This window comes from Onychomys torridus, chromosome 23 (genome assembly GCF_903995425.1).
Source record: "Onychomys torridus chromosome 23, mOncTor1.1, whole genome shotgun sequence".
NCBI classification, from domain to species: Eukaryota; Metazoa; Chordata; class Mammalia; order Rodentia; family Cricetidae; genus Onychomys; species Onychomys torridus.
In genome coordinates, this window is record NC_050465.1 from 24,079,201 (window position 1) to 24,101,948 (window position 22,748).

General features: G+C 43.9%; 1 protein-coding gene across 5 annotated transcripts in view; it reads left to right on the forward strand.

Moving 5' to 3' along the window:
* The window catches only part of Epb41l3 (erythrocyte membrane protein band 4.1 like 3), a 225,019-nt gene that overhangs the window by 78,383 nt on the left and 123,888 nt on the right, over window positions 1–22,748 (forward strand). Inside the window, exon 1 of one of the 5 annotated variants that reach the window (XM_036173597.1) lies at window positions 7,756–8,075. The exons of 3 other annotated variants lie outside the window; for them this stretch is intronic. The gene's annotated coding sequence lies outside the window, so the exon portion shown is untranslated. Of the gene's footprint in view, window positions 1–7,755; window positions 8,076–22,748 lie in introns of those variants that run through there. One more of the 5 variants, XM_036173605.1, reaches the window with a different exon arrangement.

Consider the following 22,748-nt stretch of genomic DNA (forward strand, 5'->3'; position numbering starts at 1 on the left):
ATGCCTTGGCACCTTCACTTAGAGGTTGTTACCCAGTATAGTTGGCATCAAGTTTCCTATATCAGAACTTAATCCCAGAACTTGGGAGGAAGAGTGAGATGGATCTCTGTGAGTTCAAGGCCAACCTGGTCTACAGAGTGAGTTCCAGGATAGCCTGAGTTCATAGTAAGACCCTGTCCAAAAAAAGTCTCCCATCAGCTCCCTTTATCATTTGGGAGATAAAATATCTAACAAAAGCAACTCAAGGGAGGAAGGGCCCACTTGGGATCATCTTGGCGGGGAAGGCAGGCATGGGGACAGGAGCATGACACAGCTGGATGCATCACAACTGCAGTTACGAAATGGAGAGATGAATGCTCTGCTAAGCTCTGTCCCTCTCTTGAGTCTAGGAGCCCACATGGGATGGTGACATCCACATTCAGCGGGGTCATCTCTTTTCAGTTAAGCCTTTTTGGGAACAGTCTCAGAGTCATAGACAGAGGGGTATGTGTGTTTCTATGGTCAGTCTAAATGATGCTTAAGACTGGTCAACACAATTCCATATTGTATTAAATTTCTCCTAATTAAAACTTTTGTGAAATACTTCAAGTGTGTAACACATAGGGGGAATGTTTCCATAAAGCACAGACACACTCATCCTCTAGCCACAATAACTCGAGATGCTGTGGGAGACTCCTCACATGACTCTACTGTGGAGTCACAATTAAGAAGCACACTCTGTTCTAATTAAACAGAAAGAGTAAGGAATGGTTCAAGGGATAATAATATCAAGAAAAGTTGAAATCTGAAGCACACAGATCCTAAACATGATCTAATATTCTTATCATCACCCATAAAGACACTCATGAGAATGTAATATGGCATATGTATATGCTTGTTGGATTTTGACAATTATACAGTTTAGGGACCAACATTGTGATGATTCAAACGAATTCAGTAAAAAGCCTTCCCAGTTTCCCATTATGAGTATTTATGCCTTGACTTCAAAAGCAGCATCTTAAGCCACTTAAGTTAACTTGGTAAAGTATGGCTTAGAGATAAACAAGTCTTCTGAGGGACAGTAGGGTGAGTAGATTAGATTGGTTGGAGGATCTGAGAGGTACTTTTCAGGGAAGAGGAGGTGAGAGCTATCATTAGCCTTATAGAGGAAAGTATAGCCGTAGTAGTAAATTGGTCACAATCTAGACTAGACAGTTTACAGGGTTTTCACCAAAACAATGTGTGAACTCAGAATCCAAGTTATTACTACAAATGGTGTATGAATATCGGCAAATCCCCATTCCTGGGTGACAGACTGGAAGAGCAATTTCCTCTCTGAATTAGATAGCACTGTATGCATGATCTTGTCCAAATACCCTGTAGACAGAGTCCCTTGGAGCATTAACAGGTATTGTCTGGTGTCCCCATAACCATAGGATGCAGGGCTCTCAAGACAGCCTGGTTACATCACAATAGTGGTCTTCATTTAGTGAGCTAAATCCTAATTCTTGATACTACCTGAACGAGGAAAACACTACTGATACCAGATGTCTGTCATGTTGTCTTAATACATAAAGATATAAATTTAGACCTCAATTCCTAATTATGGGTCCTTTCATAAAACCAAAATAGTGCTCTAAATTGATGTACAAATACAAGATTCATACAGAAAAATTAACAGCATATTGATATAAAAGCATTAGTAGTATTTTTCGAAAATTCTGTGTGCTACAATTTCATAGAGAGAAAGCTGTAATATCTGGTAAGCTTATTTAATTTGGTTACTGGTAAGCATGAGGAGTGCCTCTTTGAGTATATTAGACCAAAATGCATTAATTTGGGTAAACCTATCTTTTGGGTTTAAATTGGTCAAATGTCAGACTTCACCCAAACTGCCAGAAATGAGTCTTCTATTTCCCATCTCAATGTGACACCCCTTGGCAATTTTGTAAAGATGTTTTGTGTGCTTGGAAATTAAGGTCAGGGATGTACCATTATTGCAATCTTCAATAAATGGCCTTCTAATGCAATCATTGCTGGAGCTGGGAACCGAGTAATCTTTCATTGTTATTTATTGCTGTACTTACTGCTAATGAACTGCTGTTGTAGGCTGATGCATCCAAGGACAAGTTGCAAGCAATAGCTCTTCTGCAAAATGTGAACTGACTGGTGTGGTGTGTGCTGTGGGACTAGCTCACTTCTGGGTGTTAATGAGGCTGCTCCAGTCCAGCCTCTGTGTGTGTGTGTGTGTGTGTGTGTGTGTGTGTGTGTGTGTGTGTGTGTGTTTGTGTGTTTGTGCACGCGTGAGCATGTGCATACACACACATGCACGTGTGTGCAAAGCTCTTCTTACACTTCGTGCTCTTTTATGTGTTTGTGAACCATGTCACCCATGGACATTCAACCGGTCACCTAGATCAATGGCTGTCAAGATAGAGTGATAATCAGTTGGGAAATTGTCACCTCAATTGTTACTGATATTCTTAGTCTGGGCTTCCACCCAGAAAAAAAAAATCATTATTAATGAGCACTTGAGGTGACATAAATGACATAAATGATATAAATATATTTGTTTCTGAGACAGAAACAGCTTAGGAAGCAGTTTGTTCACAATCTAGTTTGGAAAACTTCAATACTCTTTCCAGTCTGTACCATGTGCAAATGAGTCAGCCCTGACTATTCAAGCATATCCATAGTACACGTCTTGACCAGGGCAGAGGCAATGGCTATGACTGTTTTCAAAAGCCTTCTGCCCATTGTATGAATTGACTTCAAGTGACACATTTAATTTCTACTTGGAGGGCTCTCGCAGCTATGGACTGTGATGAAATCCCATTTTCAGGGTGGGCCCATGCTAGACTAGAACAGGTCAATGAGAAGGGGACAGAGAAAAAAAGTGCTGGACTCCAGGAATCAATTAAAAAACAAAGCCGACCACGTCTTCTTTGAACCACCATCTCAGGCTTGCCTAAAGAGGGCAATATAAACCTGGAGATGGCAAGTCAGCAAGGCAGCTTCAGAATGCCTCTCACTCCTCACTCCTCGGAGTATTCTTGAAAGGCACTGGAAGGAAATATATTTGGTAGTTAGAATCATTGATGACCTCATGAGAGATGGAGAGGCTTGCTGGTACTTATTGTGTGTCTTTGGAGAGAGGGTAGAAAATGATAAAAACGTTAAGCATCTCAGGACAGCTTAATGGAAGTCACCTGTTCAGGAGTTGAATTTAGTAATATTACGTACTAGCAACTTCCAGTCTTAATATTTCTACCTTGAGTAGAGAATTCCTAAGAATAAAACAATGTTGTGTGCATTTATTTTATTTGGAAATTGAACGAAATTTCACATTTCTGACTCCCAATGTTTGTATTTTACAATTCCATTTTTGTATTATATACAAAATTCCCAAATAGAAAACAATTCACATTGGATTCCTATTTTTATTGATGAGAAGAATAAAATTATTATAGAGTGTTTCAACTCTACAAAGAACTGAGTGTTAGAATAACTCTTATAATTGTATTATTAAAAATTATTCTATTTAGAAGCACTGAGACCTGGTTCTAAAATTTAGTAGAAATAAAGTTTTGAAATGGTATGTTTCAATAAAGTGAAACATAATGCATACTTGGCCTGATTTTTGGCTTTTGTAAGAGTGTGGAAGGAAAGCCAGGCAGTGGTAGTGGTGAGCGCCTTTAATCTCAGCACTCAGGAGGCAGAACCAGGGCGGATCTCTGTGAGTTCGAGGCCAGCCTGGTCTACAGAGTGAGATCCAGGAAAGGCACAAAGCTACCCTGTCTCGAAAAACAAACAAACAAACAAACAAAAAAGAGTGTGGAAAAAAAGGAGACAAAGAAGGAATTCTACTGGACAGGAATGATTCCCCTTAATGATGTGTTAATATGTCAGGACTCATTCCTTTGTGAATGCTCTCATTTCTTGTATGCTTTGTTTTGCATTTGCAGTTACTGGTGGTTTTTAAACCGTTTCTTACATCTGTGCCATGCATCTATTCAGCCCCCAAAATGATGAATACACACCCAGGATGGGCACAGCAGCTGGAAGCCTTAATGAACTATAAGCTTAATGCTATTCTGAGAACCTAGAAACTCCAAAATGAATTCTTATTTCAGAAGGAGACGCTTGTTGCTTTTGAATTATGCATTCATCCTCATATTTCTTATTTACGGTCTTCAGTAATGCTGCGGCTAAAGACGTGTCCTGATTTCAAGGATCTGATATGCAACTCAGGTGCCTGGCATGCCTCTGAGCATAAAACAGGCCTCAACTGGTTACTGGGAAGGCTGTTAACATGTTACTAAACCTGCAGCTTAGGTTGAACAAATGAGGTGTCTACCTAATAGAATAGCACGTCCAGGGTTTGGTCCAACTTCAGTATTCCTTTAATCTGCATGTTTGAAATATTTTCAGATAGGGCCACTGGTCAGATTCCCATCATTCTTTCTGGTATCTTGTTCATGAAGCTAACACACATTGCTGTCAAGGCAACCTGAAAACTCTATTTACCCTGCTGCCTTGGTTCTCAGGCTGGAACCATCACTTGTTCAGGTGGCAGAGGGCTGTGAGTGCCAAGGAATGGGCCTTATGCGGCTGCTTGTTTGTGGAGGAGCTTCATGGGGATCCCTGCCTCTTCATATTGTATCTGAGATAAGCTGCATTCCTAATGTCAAACCATGGATAGAATTTTGCATGGTTGCTAGCCTTCAGTGATATATATTATGTGCAGTGAAGCAATTATCGGAAGCGTAGAAATAACATTAGTGCTGTAGGGCAACCTTGAGTGTGTAGGAGAGCAGAGTGGGTATCCTAAGAACTAAGCTAGAAAGTTGGAATGTTTCTCCACATTTTGCAGGGTTTTACATTTCATAATGCTCCATCTAATGATGCCATCTACACAAACCTGAATTCTCGAGTAAACTGGCCACTTACTTTGGGACAGTGTGAAAGGCTTTTATCTGGTTATACATCTCAGAAATAGACCACAAAACTACTTATCTATAACTTGTTGGAAAAGCATCATGAGTTTTGCATTAGCAAAGTAAGGACTTCTCTGAGGGCTAAGTCGCTTTGTCACAGTGAAAGGGATTCATAAAGAGGCTGAACTTAACAAGCAAGCAAATCCAGCTGTGATGGTTATTATCACTTTACTCAAACTTTATTTTGTACCATTTCCCCCCTCTCCTTTCTATATGAAAGAGTTTGATATTTTATTTCCCAGTGAGAGTTAGATGGGCTTTTTATAAATTACTTTTACTCAGTAGGTGTGTGTGTGTGTGTGTGTGTGTGTGTGTGTGTGTGTGTGTGTGTGTGTGTGTGTGTGTGTGCTTGGACTTATATATCTTTTTATGTCTTGTGGAGACCAGAGGTCAACTTCTTTGGGAGCTAGGTGCTGCCATCTATCTTGATTTTTGAGATAGGGTCTTTCATAGTCCTGGGACTCACCATAATTCTAGGCTGTCTGTCTAGCAAACCCAAGGGATCCACCCATCTCCACCCTCAAAGTGCTGATATTACAAGCATGGGGTGTCAACAGCTGGCTCTTTTATGGGGTTTTGAGTGACCAAACTCAGGTCCTCTTGCTTACAAGGCAAGAACTGAGCCACCTCCTCAAAAATCTGTGGTGTCTTTTGCATTCTGTAGAACCCTAGAATTATGGAAGCCTAAGGAATTTTGAAAATAGTCTATTGTTTTCTACATAAAAAGACAGAATCCTCAATGTAAAGAGGCAGCATAGTCCATTACTCAACATGTATCTATCTATTCATTCATTTAGCAAAAACTAAGTTCTGACTTGCAATGTCCCCTGTGAGGCACTGTGGGGAGTCAGAGAGGACTACCAGGGGCCCCTGAGAGACAAAGCAGGATGAACAGTGTTCAGTTAAGCGCATGTAAGGACATTACTGAAGGAGCAATGCCCTGCTTGTGAGTTGTCTGTTTGGCATTTCTTTACTTCCTGTGTCTGTGTTAGATAAGCAAAAGAAATAGCTGATAGACTTGGTTGTGCCCAAAGGGAATTAGAACAATTGCTTCCCAGATCCAGTACTATTATTCACCTAGGCAAGGATTCAGCTTTGGGGGGGGGGGGGGTTGGGAGAGACTGGGATGGTGTCTCATGTTGGCCAAACTAGCCTAAATTTTGCTGTGTAGCCAAGGAAGCAGCTGAGCTTCTGAACTTCCTGCTCGGCCCCCAGCTGGAGTGCTGATTACCACCATGCATTGCCATGCTGCCCGGACTATGAGGTGCTGGGGGTCAATCCCGGGGTTTCCTCGGCCATAGACAGTACTCTACCAACTGAGCTACCTCCCCCGCTCTTACTCCAGCCTTTGAATCTACAGATTATTAGGATCATTAGCTAGCTATTTCTAACTTTTCAAGTAGAATACTTAGTATGCTACCATTTTTCTGCTAAAAGTAGTCATTCACACGCCATCATGGATTTCATCCGTAAGGATTCAGATTCATGAGTCATGGAGAGAAAAGTTTACATTCGCTTTTTTTTTTTTAAGTCACAAAAATGGTGCAACAAAATGAATGAAAGCAGTAAGCCATCTGTGTCTCAAATGATAATGCTAAGTTTGTGTTTGTTGTAAAGAATATGATTTGTTCCTGGCCACTTTCAAAGAAGGAGCCTTCACTGTGCACATGTATACACAGACAATCCCTGCTTTCATGCATGGATCTATGCAACCTAGCCACGGATGTGCACATCTGGCATGGATGCATGTCTCCAAACTAATCTAGGTGGCCTCCAAACATAGTCAATATTTGAACCTTCCCATGTTATTTGTGAGGAGCTCTGACTCCTTATTACCTCTGGCTCTTGAGTCAGGGCCATTGGCTCCTCCTCTCTGCAGCCTGGAGTCGGCCATCTACTCTCTGGTCTATGCAGTACCACTGGTTTTTTCTTCTTCCCAAGCATGACTTAAGTCAGACTGTCCTACTCAAATGTTTAATTCCCAGAGCTGCACATCTCCTACCAAACACAGACCCCTAAACTCCACAGCAGACACAGTAGCAGTATTTTCTAACCTTCTCTCCCCAAAGAGATAACACAGTCCCTTACTCTCCAGCCAAGACAATCCATGTCACCTTCCTTTCCTCTTAAAGTTGTCCCTGTTCTAGATACCCAGGCCAAATCCCCTCCCCCCCAGGGACAGAGCCAGCCACCCATCTGTGGCAGAGACATGTATTTTGCATTGTATCGCTCTCATCCATTAGTAAATTCAATAGTTTGTGAATCTCTTTTCCTCCCTTAATGAGTTTTAGCTTCAGGCCAGTGGCAAGGTGATTTGAGAGAGGCCTTAAAAGCCTTAGAGAAATTTGCCAGTGTGGCTTGAGCCCAGAGAGTATGAGATGACCAGCTAACAGAGTGATTTCTTTCACCTACATGTCAGGATGTGCAGTCGGCCTCTCTCCATTTCAGCTTCAGCTCATAGAGATGCCAGGAAGGAGGGAGCTGAGGACAGACGCAAAACCTAGTTATCATTCTAATTAACTTAGGTCTTCTCTATGAACTTAAATTTCTGGAGTACCGAACCTGTGTAAGACACTTCCAATTTCAAACGGAGGGAAAAAAAATACTGCAATCCTTATGTCAATAGAGAACTCACCGGAAGGTCAAAAAGAAAAAAAAAAAAAGAAAGAAAAACCCAAACCCTCCCTCCTCCACTCTCGCCGCCAGTGCCTGTGAAGGGAGAGGAGGGGACCCAGAGGCCCAGCAATAATCCAAGTGTAAATCCAAAGGGCTAGGGCTATTGGCAGCTGTCTCAGACGCAGTTCCCAGAGCCAGGATCTAGAGGGCTGCTCAACCTAGGTGTCCTAAAGAACTGCGGCGCCCCCCTCCCCCGCGCGCGCGCGGAGGGAAGTCGGGACGAGGTTGGCCCTCGTCGCTCGGTGTCTGGGCGTGGGCCCCGCCGCAGCTCCGCGGAGCCTCCGTGTCTCCTGCAAAGGGGGGCGGGGGAGCCCAGAGCTGCGGCTTCCTCCCGCGCGGAGTCTCCTGCGCACCGCCGAGCAGGACGCCAGTGCCAGCCGGGTCCCCAAGCCGCTGCGCTCCCGGCCTCCCCGCCGCCCACAGGTAACTTTTCTGCCCTTGGTGGCCGAGGGGCTCCGAGGGGGGCTCGTTTCCGAGACGCGTGGGGCTTGGGGTCCCAGTGCGCTGCACCCGCGGCGCTCGGCCTCCGGCCTGGGGGCCTCCCTCCAAGCCCTGCCCCCCAGGGGCGACCGGGCCCCGCTCCCCTCTCCGGCCATCAGCACGGATTTCAGGGTCGGGGCGCCATGTTCTGAGCGTGCAGGGCTCGGGGCGACACTGCGGCGCCAGGCCGGGGGCTGTGCGCGGGAGGGCCCGTGCGCCCCTAGAAGCTGCGGCTTGTCGTTGCGTTCGTGCGGGGTGCCGGCGCAGCGGGGCTCCGAGCATCCCCGGCTCTGCAGCTGGGGCCGGCCGCTTTTACGTAACTTGCCTCCTCTTCCCCGAGTGGGCAGCGTCCCCAGGCCGGCAGCGGGCCAGCCAGGTTGCTCCCGGCCTGGGCACCTGCGGGCCGCGCGCCCCTCCAGGAACGGTTCCCTGCGCCGGGCGGGAACGCGCCCCGGCCTGCAAGACCGCTGCACCGTGGCGGGCGGGCGCGGCTCACCTGGTGCCCTAGGGGCTCGAGCCCCGAGGAGAGGGGTGGGGGCTCGGAGGCTGGGGGCCCCTAGAGAGGGGTCCTTGCTAGGCTGGTGCGCCTCGGCTCCTGCACCAGAGGGGCTTGCTTTCTCGGGTTCCCCTCTAATCACACCCTACTTCTTCCCCTTCCCCCCCCTTCCCCCTGCACCCGGCGCCAAGTTCACAGCTTCTGCAATGCGGTGGGTGTGGTTACCTCGCAGATTGTAAGTGTGGTCCTTGCTGTGGGAGCATTCTTGCCCTTTCTCTTTCTAGATTTACTGATCTGAAGTTTTCTGGGTGGGGTGTGTAGGGAGGAACCTATCTTTGCAGACCAGGGTTCAAGTTGAGAAGAATCCTGCAGAACAAATCGAATGATAAAGGGAACATGTGGTATTAATTAAGCATGGAGGAGGCTGGGCTGTCCTGAGAGGGCCAGGCAGTCCTGCTAATAACGCAATGCTTCCATTCCGTGTTTAAGTTGGTGTTTCAGCTTTTTTACATTACTTTTTGTGGTATTGCTTTTGCAGACGTCCTTGGCTGTGGTTTTCAGGGGGCCCATTTTGGGGGCGGGTCTGTGGGGCGGTCAGATGCTCTGGGGTTGGTTACTCTTGGTAGCCCAACTACCCAAGTAAAGGAGTCATCGTATCCGGTGCTAAAAGGAAACTACTTCTTACATCTTATACTGCATTTTCAAGCCTTGATGAAGGAAAGTGATGAAACTCCACCTATATCTGGAAGCCATGAATGCAGCACTCGTACAGGAAAGTGGGGCATCAAACTTGAGAGAGCCCCTGGGAGGAGGTGATTTGATGATCTGCATCTTGACTCAGCAATGCTGGCTTTCTGTTGTCTTTTAATTGCAGGCATCAACTTCTCAAAACTTTAATTGCAGTAACAAAGTTATTGTGAGAGGAAATAAATTCTGCATTGAAGAGGCATTCCTTTCATTTGTTAATCTCCAGAACACTGGCGAAATAAGCTGAATGCTGAGTACTGAGTTATTTACATTATGATTTTTCCGATGGTTTAGAAAAGCACAAGCCCCTGCATGAACTGGGCTCACACACAGCAAGTTCTTGCAAAACAGAGTATGTGTTCTAAGTGGTTTATCAGAAACCAGAAGAGTAGCCACTGTCGTTTGTAACACCCTTTAGGCCAGGGATTGTGGAGCTGAAGGTCAAAGGTCAGTGTCCCAATGACATATTTACATTTAATTTTTAAGAATTTTTTTATGTGTGAGCATGGTTTGGTTAGAAGTTACATTTGCCAGTTCTTGTTGGGTGTTTGGACCAAGGCCAACTTTGATTTGTGCAGAAATACAAGATGAGGATTTTGGGGGTGTTTTTTGTTTGTTATTTGTTTTTAACTGGATCAGGTGTGATTTTATATATGTACATGTTGCTGTTAAAAAAATCCAGTGGCAGAGCACAGCAGGGATACCCTGAAGTAGGAGAGAGGTGGCCACCTGTGTCCTGGGAGACATTGCTGCTATGGTTTTCTGGCTGTGTTGATGTGAGCATGGAGGGATTAACCTAGTGGTGTTTTCTTGTAGGATGTGCATTCATCTCTCTAAGTTAGTGCTCTAAGAGTTCTATAGTTGATACATGAGAATCTATGCCTTACCTGCCAGTGAAAATGGACTCCAAGAGTAAGAGGAAGATGTTTTCTTTTGGTGAGAATTCAACTATAAAGAAGAGAAGTTTCTTAAGTAGAATACCCTTGGTCCTCTTCAATTCTATTTTCGTTTTCCTCTTTGAATGTCAGCTTTATTATGGAAGGTGGATGCCCCACTGAAACCCAGGAAACAAGTTTATCTCCAGCACTGCTTCCATTAGAGAGACCCTCAACAGTGCAATCGCAGCGGCCCTTCCTTTCAGAAGGCTTGCTGGTTGTTAATCTGTTGGAAATTCAGCAGACACTCAGGTCCTTGGGAGGGCTCTGCTGCATCTCATTTGTCCTGGCTCTAAAGGATCATGTCCTCAGAAGCAGGGACTGGGGCAGTGAAGTCATTGCTCTGGCAGGGGCTGTGACATCACTATAGCTCAGAGGAAGGAAGGGTGGGGCAGGCAGAACCATCTTGCTGCCTTTTACTTTGCCTGGTGAATGAATGAGACTCTCGCATTGAACCGCACGGCAAGGTACTGTGTGGATATAGGAAGACGTGTCTCAAGGAGCAGAGATTTTGGGTGATGTAGTAAAAGCCACTGAATATTCCTGTTCCATAAGAAAATACTGCGATTTTTTTTTTTAAAAGGGCCATTTAACAATTAAAGAACCAGCGAATCAGTATTTTAATTTATTAAGTCAATAGTTCATCCTATTTATATTAATAGCATTCTACTTAAATTTGGGGGTAAGATTATTAGGGGTTGTCTCTAAAAGTATATAGTGGCTCTTACTCTCTCTGTAGAGAATGTTGTTATGTGTTTTTACATCATGCACTTGCTGTTGGCAGCTGGGAAAAAATAGAAAAGCTAGATATTTCACAGTCATAGGAGATATTTGTCATGATTTGGGGGTAATTAGTTTCCATGATAACTTTGCTTTATCTGCTGATATTATTTCATAATTTGACATGTTAATCCTTGTAGCATTCTAGTATGGAGACACATTTCATCCAAATTAGTATTTGATAAGCGGCAAGAGGACACAGGTTCGGCGCCTCTAAGTACCTTTGTCATTATTTGATTATTCGGCGCCTCTAAGTACCTTTGTCATTATTTGATTATGAACTTAATGTGATCTCAGCAGGAAGAGGGGAGTGCCTCTTCACATGAGCCGCAGATGTCGTTTGTATAGGTCTTTGCGAAGATGACTGCCATGTTTTCACCTTGATGTGTTCAGGCTGTGGGAAGTCGGGGTGGTTCTTACTAAGTGGTGAAGCTATTCCAGGACACACTTCTGAAGTAAAGGGGAAGAAAAGACAGGAGAGCAGGGGAGGTAGAGGGCTCTAAATTAGGTGCTGGGACTGCAGATCGCTGGTGAAATAAATGTCTTTGGTGCTGTGGTTTTAGACCTTGCAATGATTGGTTAAATTGCACACTGTAGGACTGGAAGCTTCTATTAGCTCCAAACCCCTAATTCTTTTGTAATTTGCAGTATGGAAGAAAGGCTGACAACTTAATTTTTAGATTGCTGGCATTTTGATACATTGTTCTTATAGACTTCCTTACAAACCACACATGTGCATTCACATAAATGTGTGTGTGTGTGTGTGTGTGTGTGTGTGTGTGTGTGTGTGTGCTGTGTGTGTGCGCGCGCGCACGCACACACACACACACACACACACACACACACACCACTGAGGTAGTCTTAAGTTAGGCCTAGAAAACAAATGCATTGTTGACTTTTTACCTGTGTTTATTGCTTTCTCGCCAATCACCCTGGGTTGAGCGCATGGTATGGGGAATGACTTATTCTCTTCTTTATCCCTGAACCAAACTGTTCTAACCCCTAAAACCTTTAGGAAGTTTTCATGGAACTGAGTAAGAAATAAGGGCAGTTTTGGACATATTACATTAAAAAGAAATGCTCGAGAAGCACCACCACTGTATGCAGAACTCTGAAGCGCCAGGTCTTTCGTGCAGCTGTTCTTTTTAATACAAAGATCTTCTTTGCATCCACCTTGCCCGCCATCTGTAGCTCCAACTGTAGGTTCCCACAGGTTTGCTGCGTCAGAGAAGAGCATGCTGCAAGGTACTGAGGGAAGAGGAGAATGGTGTCTTTGTGGGGAGGACTGTGGGCATTTTGCTTCCTCTCCCACCAACTCTAATTGGTGCCTGGGAGATGCTCACTCAGAAGAGAGGAAACAGTTGGGAGAGGGGCAGCACTGAAGTGGGTCACTGCTGGGAAACGGTATCACACCTGCCGGTGACAAAAAGGGGAAAAGCTCGTTATATATTCATATATGTAACTAATGTGTACATGCAAAGCACACACATTTGTGTATATGTACCATGTATGTATATATTATGTGTATATATATATGTAATATACAGATACTATATATATATGTGTGTGTATATATATATATATATATACACACACATATATATATGCATGGTTTATATTCTCAAGTAGGGCATTTCTCTAATTCAAGCTCCAAATTTCATCATTTCTCAAGCCATTTCCCCACATGTAAAATCTCAAATATTGGGTTGTATTTTACAGAGTCAGTTGTGTGGCCAAGCTCTTGCTAATACTCTCATTCATAGATTAGGACTGTCTATTAAAAATTCGTGATTGGGTACCAGCTGCATTCTGGAAAATTCTGAAGACTGCATCCTGTGCTCCTGGTGACACAGGAGTGGTATATACCGTGTTGAAAAAGCATAAGCTGTGATGACTGAGCGGACGTGAGATGTGGAATCTGTGTGTGTGTGTGTGTGTGTGTGTGTGTGTGTGTGTGTGTGTGTGTGGTGATTTTATAAACATTTAGATGATTCTGTTTTGCTTATATTTTCTTTATTCATTCAATACAAAGCCCCAAAGATCTTTAAACCAGTGGGGAATTAAAAATCCTGGCTTTCAAAAATGTGTGAGTCATGGCTTCCTTGACTGAGTGCTATGCAACTTAATGGTATCTCATAATGCATGAGGGCATAACTTACATAAATATGTTTGGCCACTTTTGTGAACTGTGAGAGTGTCCTTTCATGGTAACCCATACCTGAGACAATTGGCTTAAAAAGAGGAGAATATTTATTTTGACCCCCAGTTTTAGAGGATGCAATTCCTGGTTTTCGGCCGTTGGACGTGTGGTGAGGCAGCACGTCATAGCAGGAAGACTGATGGAGTCAATCGCTCACCTCGTGGCCATAGGAAGTAAAGGGAGAAAGAAGAGAGGATCCCAACATCACCTTCAAAAGGACCCTCAAGTTAGGCCCTAGTTCTTCAAAGTTCCAATTATGTCACAGGCTGGGGACCAGTGCTACAATCATGGGCCTTTGGGGAACATTCCAGGTCTGAACCATAGCCCACTTATAAAAATTTTCTTTATTTTTATGTGTATGGGTGTTTTGCCTGCATATATGTCTGTGTACCATATGTATGCCTTATACCCAAGGAGGCCAGAAGGGGGCATTAGATCCTCTGGAAATGGAGTCATGGATGGTTGTGAGCCTCCATGTGTGTGCTGGGAATCCAACTCTGGTTCTCTGGAAGAGCAGCCAGGGCTTTAAATGTAGAACCGTCTTTGCAACCCTAGCCTGTGTATTTTTAATATCATATAGTATAGAGTGCTTAACATTTGTGGCTTTGTGTGTGTGTGTGTAGCAGGTGACTGAGCTTCTTGGATGCACCATCTTGAGGAGAAAACGTGCTGAGTGTGCCCTTCATTCCCTGTTTTTGACTTTTGCATTTGGACTCTGGTAGACAGTTTGATTTTGATTAAGATTGGGCATTGGAAAGACATTCCAGGAACCCGAGATTAATAAAATTTACCCTTTGTACCAGGAAGTGGTAGTGAGAGATGATACTAAGGGTGGAGAGGGTGGCCTGATTGGGAAGGCTCTGGATTTGCTACGTGGTGAGGAGCCATTGAAAGTGTCTGAGTGGGGAAGAAGACGTCATTGGTGATACATGTAGGATGAATTGGAAAACTTGGGAGCTAGAAACAGATGGTTTTTCTTACTAATCTAATCTATTTTTTTTCCAGATATTGAGAGTAACAATTTTTCTTCTTAGTGATTGATATTTTGGCAATTAACTCCATAGATAGAGTGGGCATATGCAGTTAGAGATTAAATATTACTTCTGAATCATTAGAGATGGAAATGAGATAGACAGAGGATGAGAAAATTCCCCCTTTTGTTTATTCTTCCGATTGAAACATCTTCATTTCATGTATTAAAAATAATGAACACTGACTTTGAAATGTGCTCTGACAGTACTGAAAACAGAAATTTTGTCCTCTGGAGAGATGTCCTGAACAAGCATCTCGCCAAATCTACGCATCTTCCTGAAGCTATTATAGCATGTCTAGAAACCAGACATGCCTGAGGTTAGCTCCCCATCTTTCTGTTTTATAACTACACAATATTGGCCAATTCTCTTCCCGTCTTTGTCTCTTTACTCATTTACAAAATGTCCATGGTGCTTACCCTCCAAGATGTGAGGACTAAGTATCACAACACATGCAGACACTGCACATGATGCATGGCGTATCACAAGTGCTGGGAAAATAGCAGTAATATCATTTTTCATCCATGTAGATTCATCTATGTAAATAATAACGTATATTTTATGTCAACAGACTTCTATCTTAAGTGCCACGACACAGCTATTCTCTTCTTTATGCAGCAGTATTTCTGGAAGAGATTTTTCATGGTTACAAATTGTTACGTGCGTTGTTGTCTTTAATGACAAATAAATATTTTCTCTTGGTCCCACACAACACCAGTGAAGGATCATTACCTTAACAATGATGGTTGTTTGAAGCCATGACATCCAGCCCTGCCTCTCTCTGCTTCTTGCTGTCTACACTTTTCATCATTCACCAACTTTCCCTGCAACATGACAGTATGCGCAATTAAAGCCTCTACAGATGTTTTTATATATATATATATATATATATATATATATATATATATATATATATATATATATCTTTGCTGTGTGCGAGCACTGAGTTTTTAATAAACAGAAACAACCAGACTTCCACTATACATTTCCCGATTTCTTCCTTCGGTTTTAATGTCATCTCTTCGTAGAGGGCTGATCTCCTGCTTACTCTAACCCTGAGTTCCTAGGAGCTCACTGTCCTGCACTCCTTACCCCCTGACCCTGAACCTCCCTGGCATGCCCAAGGGCCAGCATACCTAAAAGCTTACCCTGGAACTAGACTTCTCAGAGTCAAGTCATTCACAGCCTGGGTAGTTTAGGATATGTGTATAGAGGGGACCCCGTGTGTAGAGGGGACCCCATGTGTAGAGGGGACCCCGTGTGTAGAGGGGACCCCGTGTGTAGAGGGGACCCCGTGTGTAGAGGGGACCCCGTGTGTAGAGGGGACCCCGTGTGTAGAGGGGACCCCGTGTGTAGAGGGGACCCCGTGTGTAGAGGGGATCCCGTGTGTAGAGGGGACCCCGTGTGTAGAGGGGACCCCGTGTGTAGAGGGGACCCTGTGTGTAGAGGGGACCCTGTGTGTAGAGGGGACCCTGTGTGTAGAGAGGACCCCATATATAGAGGGGACTCTGTGTGTAGAGGGGACCCCTGTGTGTAGAGGGAACCCCTGTGTGTAGAGGGGCCCCGTGTGTAGAGGGGACCCCATGTATAGAGGGGACCACGTGTGTAGAGGGGACTCTGTGTGTAGAGGGGACCCCGTGTGTAGAGGAGACCCCGTGTGTAGAGGGGACCCCGTGTGTAGAGGGGACCCCGTGTGTAGAGGGGACCCCGTGTGTAGAGGGGACCCCGTGTGTAGAGGGGACCCCGTGTGTAGAGGGTGATCAAGACTTAAGCTTCCTTGTGACCTCTTGTTGTTGCTGTCTGAGTTCTGAATTCTTCCCCGCTTTGTCTTCAATACTATACTAATAACAGATGTCAGCCCCAGTGTGTAGACCTCATAGAAGTCCTGCAGAGAGACAGGCCACTCCATTACTCATCATGGGTACATGGTCTTCAAGTTTACACAGACCCATGTGATCCTGGTTAAGGAAGTGGTGCTAATAGGAATGTGGTGTAGGTTTCTGCTAAACCACATGAGAGAGTCTGTAAATGCACAGGCACATTTAAGAGTTGTCTGCCTTGAGATTGCTTGTACCCAGAGTTAGTTACATCACTATGATAGAGGGGTTGGGGACAATTAAATTACAGAGAATTACTCCTCCCACCCCAGTTAGTTACCTTCCTGTTACTGTTACAGACCACCTGAATTGACCAGCCTCTCAGGAGAGGTTTATTCTGACTCATGACTTCAAGATGTCAGTCCAGAGTTGCTTAGACGTATTATTGCTTTGGGCATGTGGTAGGGCAGTCCATTGTGGCGGGAATGTGTGGTGAAGGCAAGTTGTTCACTTTGTGGAGGCTGGAATATGGAAAGAGCTCATGCCTTTTTTGTTTTGTTTTGTTTTGTTTTCGAGACAGGGTTTCTCTCTGTAGTTTTGTGCCTTTCCTGAAACTCACTTGGTAGCCCAGGCTGGCCTCGAACTCACAGAGATCTGCCTGCCTCTGCCTCCCGAGTGCTGGGATTACAAGCGTGTGCCACCACCTCCCGGCAGAAAAGAGCTCATGCCTTTTAATGTTATGTCCCCTTCCCACAAGCTAACTTCCTGTCAGTAGATCCCACTTCCTAAATGCCCCACTCCCTCCCAATAGTGGTTCAGGCTGCTAACCATGACTTTAACATATGATCCTTTAGAGGATGTTTAACACCCCAGTCAGAACTTTATATTATATTTGGGCTAAATAATGGGCTTAGAAAATGAAATGGACTTACTTGTTAGCTTAAGACATTTGAAATTCTTGAGACGTAAATAGCAGTAGCCCCATGGGGAACAGTTGTCTTGTTGAATAAAGAAAATGCAGTGAGTTAGAAAAGACACAAATGGAAACATCTGGTGACCTGAGTGGTGTTGGTTATCTCTGAAGTTTGCTGCATCTCTGTTAAAAAAAAGTTGTCCAGTTCTGAAATGGTGATGGTGCTGCCCAAGGCTGAAACGGGATCTGTTGACTAGACATCTGGGTGGGTGGGTGATGGGAGTAGGCACTGTACATGCGTTGCCATTTTTGGTAATACGTATTATTTTCCTATTTTGTGATAGTGGCAAATATTAGGAATTTTGATCCAAAGAAGACTCTCATAGAGAATAGAGGATTTTGTGATACTCTGTGTGAAATTCCCAGAATCCAAAAGATGATTCTCCAGTAGAACATAGGATTTTGTCTAATAGAAGATTCCAGATGATGATACAGGTTTGCAAAGAGTAAGACACAGTGGATTTCAAATGCAACAGAATTACCTGGGGGAGTTAATGGAAAAGGGAGTTCTGGGGGCCGTTCATCGATTCTCCTTTGGTATGACTGGAGTTGGGTCTAGGAAGCCATTATCCAAGAGTCTTCAATGGCCTCGGATAGAACTGGATCTGGAACACTTTTGAATGATATTGTCTTACAGACCCTTGACTCAATGACTCTACAACTTATGCTGCTATTAAGTAAACATTTACTTCAGGAAGACAGTACACTATTAATTAATAGTACTGATATTTGAGAGAGAGAGTGAAATATTGAGCAAAGAGCCCTGGCCGTTGACTGAGAAAGTCCAGGTTTCATTATGGATGGTCTACTGGTCTACCACTTGTAACTCTTACTGCCCTGGGATGTTGTATAAAATTTAAGTTTAACAAAGTAGAATAAAGGTTTGATTTTGTTATCTTTAAAATTAAATAGAAATGATAACAATTTCATAACCAAATGTTCAGAGGGATTAAATAAAAATCGAAAGGAAAGTATATGCTTGTCTTAGGGTTTCTGTTACCACAAAGAAACACCATGACTGAAAAGCAAGTTAGGGAGGAAAAGGTTTTTTGGTTTACACTTCCACATTGCTGTTTATAACCAGAGGAAATCAGGACAGGAACTCAAGCAGAGCAGGAACTTGGGGGCAGGAGCTGATGCAGAGGCCATGGAGAGGTGCTGTTTACTGGCTTGCTCCCCATGACTTACTCAGCCTGCTTTCTTATAGAACCCAGGACCACCAGCCCAGTGATGGCCTGACCCACCATGGGCTGGGCCCTCCCTCATAGATCACTTATTAAGAAAATACCTTATAGCTGGATCACATGGAACAATTTCCCCAGTTGAGAATTCTTCCTCTCTGATGACTCTTGCTGGTGTCAAGTTGGCATAAAACCAGCCAGGACAATGCTTTTAATATGTCTGCAGTTGAGGTTGGTTTTGTGTGATTGACAAAGTAGTGAAATGACCCTGAAGCTGGGGTGCCTGTCTGAGTAGATAGAATCACTTGATCAGAATCATGGCTGGGGTATAATAAAGCATTAGCCCTGAGTGTTTGAGGCCCTACACTGCGGGCCTCACTCATGCTGAGCTATTTGAGTCTGGAGGATATCCTCAGGTCTTACAAAGCCGTTGTATATATAGAACTCACTGGGGTCAGAACTTCTCATTGCAGATGCTGTAGTTGATATGATGAGTGCCAGCAGTGAAGTGGGCAGGCTATGCTGTGGTTAGTATTTTCCCTTTTATCCATATCCAGAAAAGACATATACCTATATGAGTCACACACTGGAGACCCTTAAAGTCGCCATATACACTTTGAGTTGCACTCATTGGTCCTTAGAATCCAAAGTAGAATCCACAGGAGAACATCAGTCTTGGGAGCTTAACTTTTTCTGAGAGTCTGGCCCTGGCTTGCTGCTGGACTGCCACACCCATGAGCTGTAGCCTGCTGTCAGGCACTGCCTCTTCCTTTTTTCCCTTTGTCCAGGCCTCATCACACTTCCAAAATGGAATCTGCCTCTATGAATGCCTTAACATTAAGGACAAGATACTTGAAAGAACCTGTATGTAGTCAAGAAAATATATACATATAGTAGTAAATTAAACTGCATAATCCCTTTTCCACTCAATTTTAAGTAAAATATTCTGTGGAAAAAATTCTAGTTGTATTGGCTTACTTTCAGCCCTGTTATTTCTGAAGGCTCCCATTTAGGAGGTGGATTTCAATTTGGTGTTTTTCTTGCCTGGGGCTTTTCCTGGCTAGAATTGTAAAATGTCTTATTTGGTCACATTAGTGTAGTCATGCCCCTGTATTGCTGGTCTGATCAGAGACAGACCCCTAGGCTCCTTATCTGAGTGGATTTTTTTTCCTGTCCCCCAAGAAGAATGAGGACCAGAATTATCTTGTCTCCAGATGACTAGTTCAGGTCATCCTAAAGAACCTACCTAAAGAAATGGCAACATAAAATAGACTAACTCATCTTTGATTCGGCTTCCCCAAAGCTCAGCATTGTTTCTTCTCAGCCCTTAGCTGTGCACCAGACATTTTCAGAGTATGACTTGTCCCAGCAGGATGACCATTTGCTCACAAAACATAAAAAAAAAAAAAAGATTTACCAGGGGCTGAGGAAATAGCACAGCTGTTAAAACAGCTGCCACCTCAAGCAATGAGGACCAGAGTTCAGATCCCTATCACCCACATAAAAAGCTGGATGTGGGAGCGTATATTTGTACTTCAGTTGCTGGGGGCAGGTGGGGCAGTCTGACCACTTACTTGGTGAGCTCCAAGTTCAGTGAGAGAGGCCATCTAAAAGAGTAAGATGGGGATTGAGAAAGACACCAGAGGTTGACCTCAGGTCTTCCTAAGCATACACACACATTTATATGGACAGCTGCACATGTGTGCGCGCACACACCTTAGCAGGTGCCTATATCACACATAGAAAAAAATTTAAATATTCATCGAAGTATGCTAAAACATGAATTCACACAGAAAAAAAAACAACACTGCAATGTATGGAGAAATAGGACACAATGAGCTTTTGCAAAGCTTTGTCTTTGTTTGTTGTTTGTTTGATCATTCAAGTACCAATCCTAAGTGGCCACTTGAACAATTTTACATTGTAATTGCATAATAATAATAATAATAATTATTATTATTATTATTATTATTATTATTATTATTATTCCCTACTAGAGGAGCCATGGTAGTTTTCTGAGAATGCATGTTTGATTGTGACACCCGGCAATTAATAAACCCCTGAACACCTCCTGGTCCAGCACAGTATAACTTTATGCAAGATGCTTAATTTTAAAAGCTTCATGTTCTTTTTTTTTTTGTACAATGGAAATGGTCAGACTTATTGGCATCATGCATCAATCTCTGGAGAAGCCTATGTGTAAATGTTTTGTCCCTAGTAAGTGCTCAGTCAGTGGTGGCAATGCTACCCTTCAGGGAAGAACTAGGGGTGATGAAAATTGAGTGACTGGATTCTAAGTTTTCTTAGAAGGATAATTTTAATGCTTTAGTGCCACATCAATTATAGCAGGTGAGGGGTGGGACGACCCAAGCTTGCATCCATCAAGAGATTTACTAGGGTGGGATAGAGTGGGTAAGGGGAGGTCAAGACTTCTTGGAGTTCATGGGGATTGTGTGAAGTGATGCCTAGGAACCTTGTCAGTCTGAAAGCCTGAAAGGTCCGGCTAAGGACGGAAACTCAAAATCATTGAAATAGGGTGGAAACTACAATTATGGAAAACGAGCTCAGCAGAGATGAGGTAGAGAGGGAAGAACCTGTTATGGAGGTATCGCAGAAGAGGTAACTGTGAAGGAAGGCTGGGGAACCTGGTTACAGATGGAGTAGGCTCAGCTTCCAGGGATTCAGATGGTACCATGAGTGCATCCTTCCCCCATCCAGCATGATGATGGTGAGAAACCACAAGGGAAGCACCACTGGCCAGGGCATGTCCACCCATCCTTCCACCTCTCTGTCTTCTGTTCACCCTCAAGCCCCTTAGTCTTGGGGTGAGTGCCAAGTTGTTGAGTGATAGGAATTCAAGAAGGGAAAACATCAGGGCACACAGCAGGGACACCTGGAAACTCCAGGAAACCCAAAGAGAAGATTAGAAAGGTATTTATATTAGAAAAAAGATGCCATTTTAATTCACTGGGTTGTCTTGTTTTTTTAAGGAGTTTGTTGAGACGCCAAGTGACATTGCTGAAAGGCCATACCTCCTGTGTAGATGAGGGCTTGCGTTGACGTCTGAAGGGCAGCTCAGCCTAGAGTGTTGCCCTTACGACTTGCCGTATTTTCTTTCTGGAAGCCCTCTCCTACTCTGTGTGCAGTTACAGAGACCTAGAGAAGCCAAGATGCCTTTTAATCCCCTTCGTTTTCTCCCTTTCTCTTCATAACAAAAACTGTCCTGTTTAACAGTAGCAGACTATTCTTGATCACAGCTGATCAGGATGATTGACGGCCTTGCCCATGACTTAGAGGTGTCAGTCAAGGATGATGAGGAGTCAGAAGATGCTGAAATGGGTTGTGAATTCTCTTTGAAAAGCAGTACGGATACTTCCAATATACCAGGAGACTGGATGAGAATTTAATGACTGCTGCTGTACTTAACACCCAGCTTAAGTGAACATTCCCCAAATGGCTTCCATCTCTCACATTCTCCTCCTCCATGCATCCCCCCACTTCCCAGGAAGTTGTCTTCTGAGTGTGTTTGTCACAACCCATAGGTTTCCTTTTCACTACTGGATCGCTGTAAAATCCTTAGTATGCGTGTTTCCCACAGTAGGTTCTTTTGTTTGACAGTATGATCAGGATGTGCGTAGGTTGCTGCTGTCTCAAGGACTCCTATATTTTGCGTTACTAAACTGTGTTAACCAAGGCCCTGTGACGTGCATCTCCCTCAGGAGGACTGGACTTGCTGGTCCTCAGCCTGGGACCTCCTCTCCCAGTGTATTCACAAAACATGCTCTCTCATCTCTATTAGCCCTGTGCTTCATTTCTCCTTCCTGCTCTTCACCCAGCCCAACCTAGCCTCCTCTTCTGCTTGCTCGTCATCCTTCTAATGTATATTTCATTTCTTTTGTCTCCAGAATTATGGGTTTGTTTACTGCCACAGGCACACTATGACTTTCTCACTCTCTTGCTCTTTAAAAAAAATCATAACAACTTTATTTTAATACAATTTGGCATATGTTTTTGGGGGTTTGGAGATAGCATGAGAGAGAGAGAATCATGTAGGGCCTCACTTATCCTAAGCACCACTGAATGCTGTGTCTCCAGACCTCAATAAATATTTAAAGAAAGGAGTTCATAAGGTGAAACGGTCTGATAAACTTATGAAGGAAAATTCTTGACCAATCCTGGATGTTTTCATTGGTAAGATAATGACCTCGTTGAAAACAATTTGACTTTAAATTGTAAATATGACCTCGAAGTGTGACTCTTGCTTATCTGTGATGTTCCCAGAAGCTTGTTAGGGATGTGAGTGCAGGACTCTGCCCCACAGAGCAGGGAGAACGGCCATGCCTTATCACTTTCCTTTCATCAAGACTTGGGGCTCTCAGTGCTTGTTAGCGAAATTCTCCTCCCTGAGAACAAGTATCCCTGAGCTACTATTTCCTCTGCCATACTGTCTGGCCTG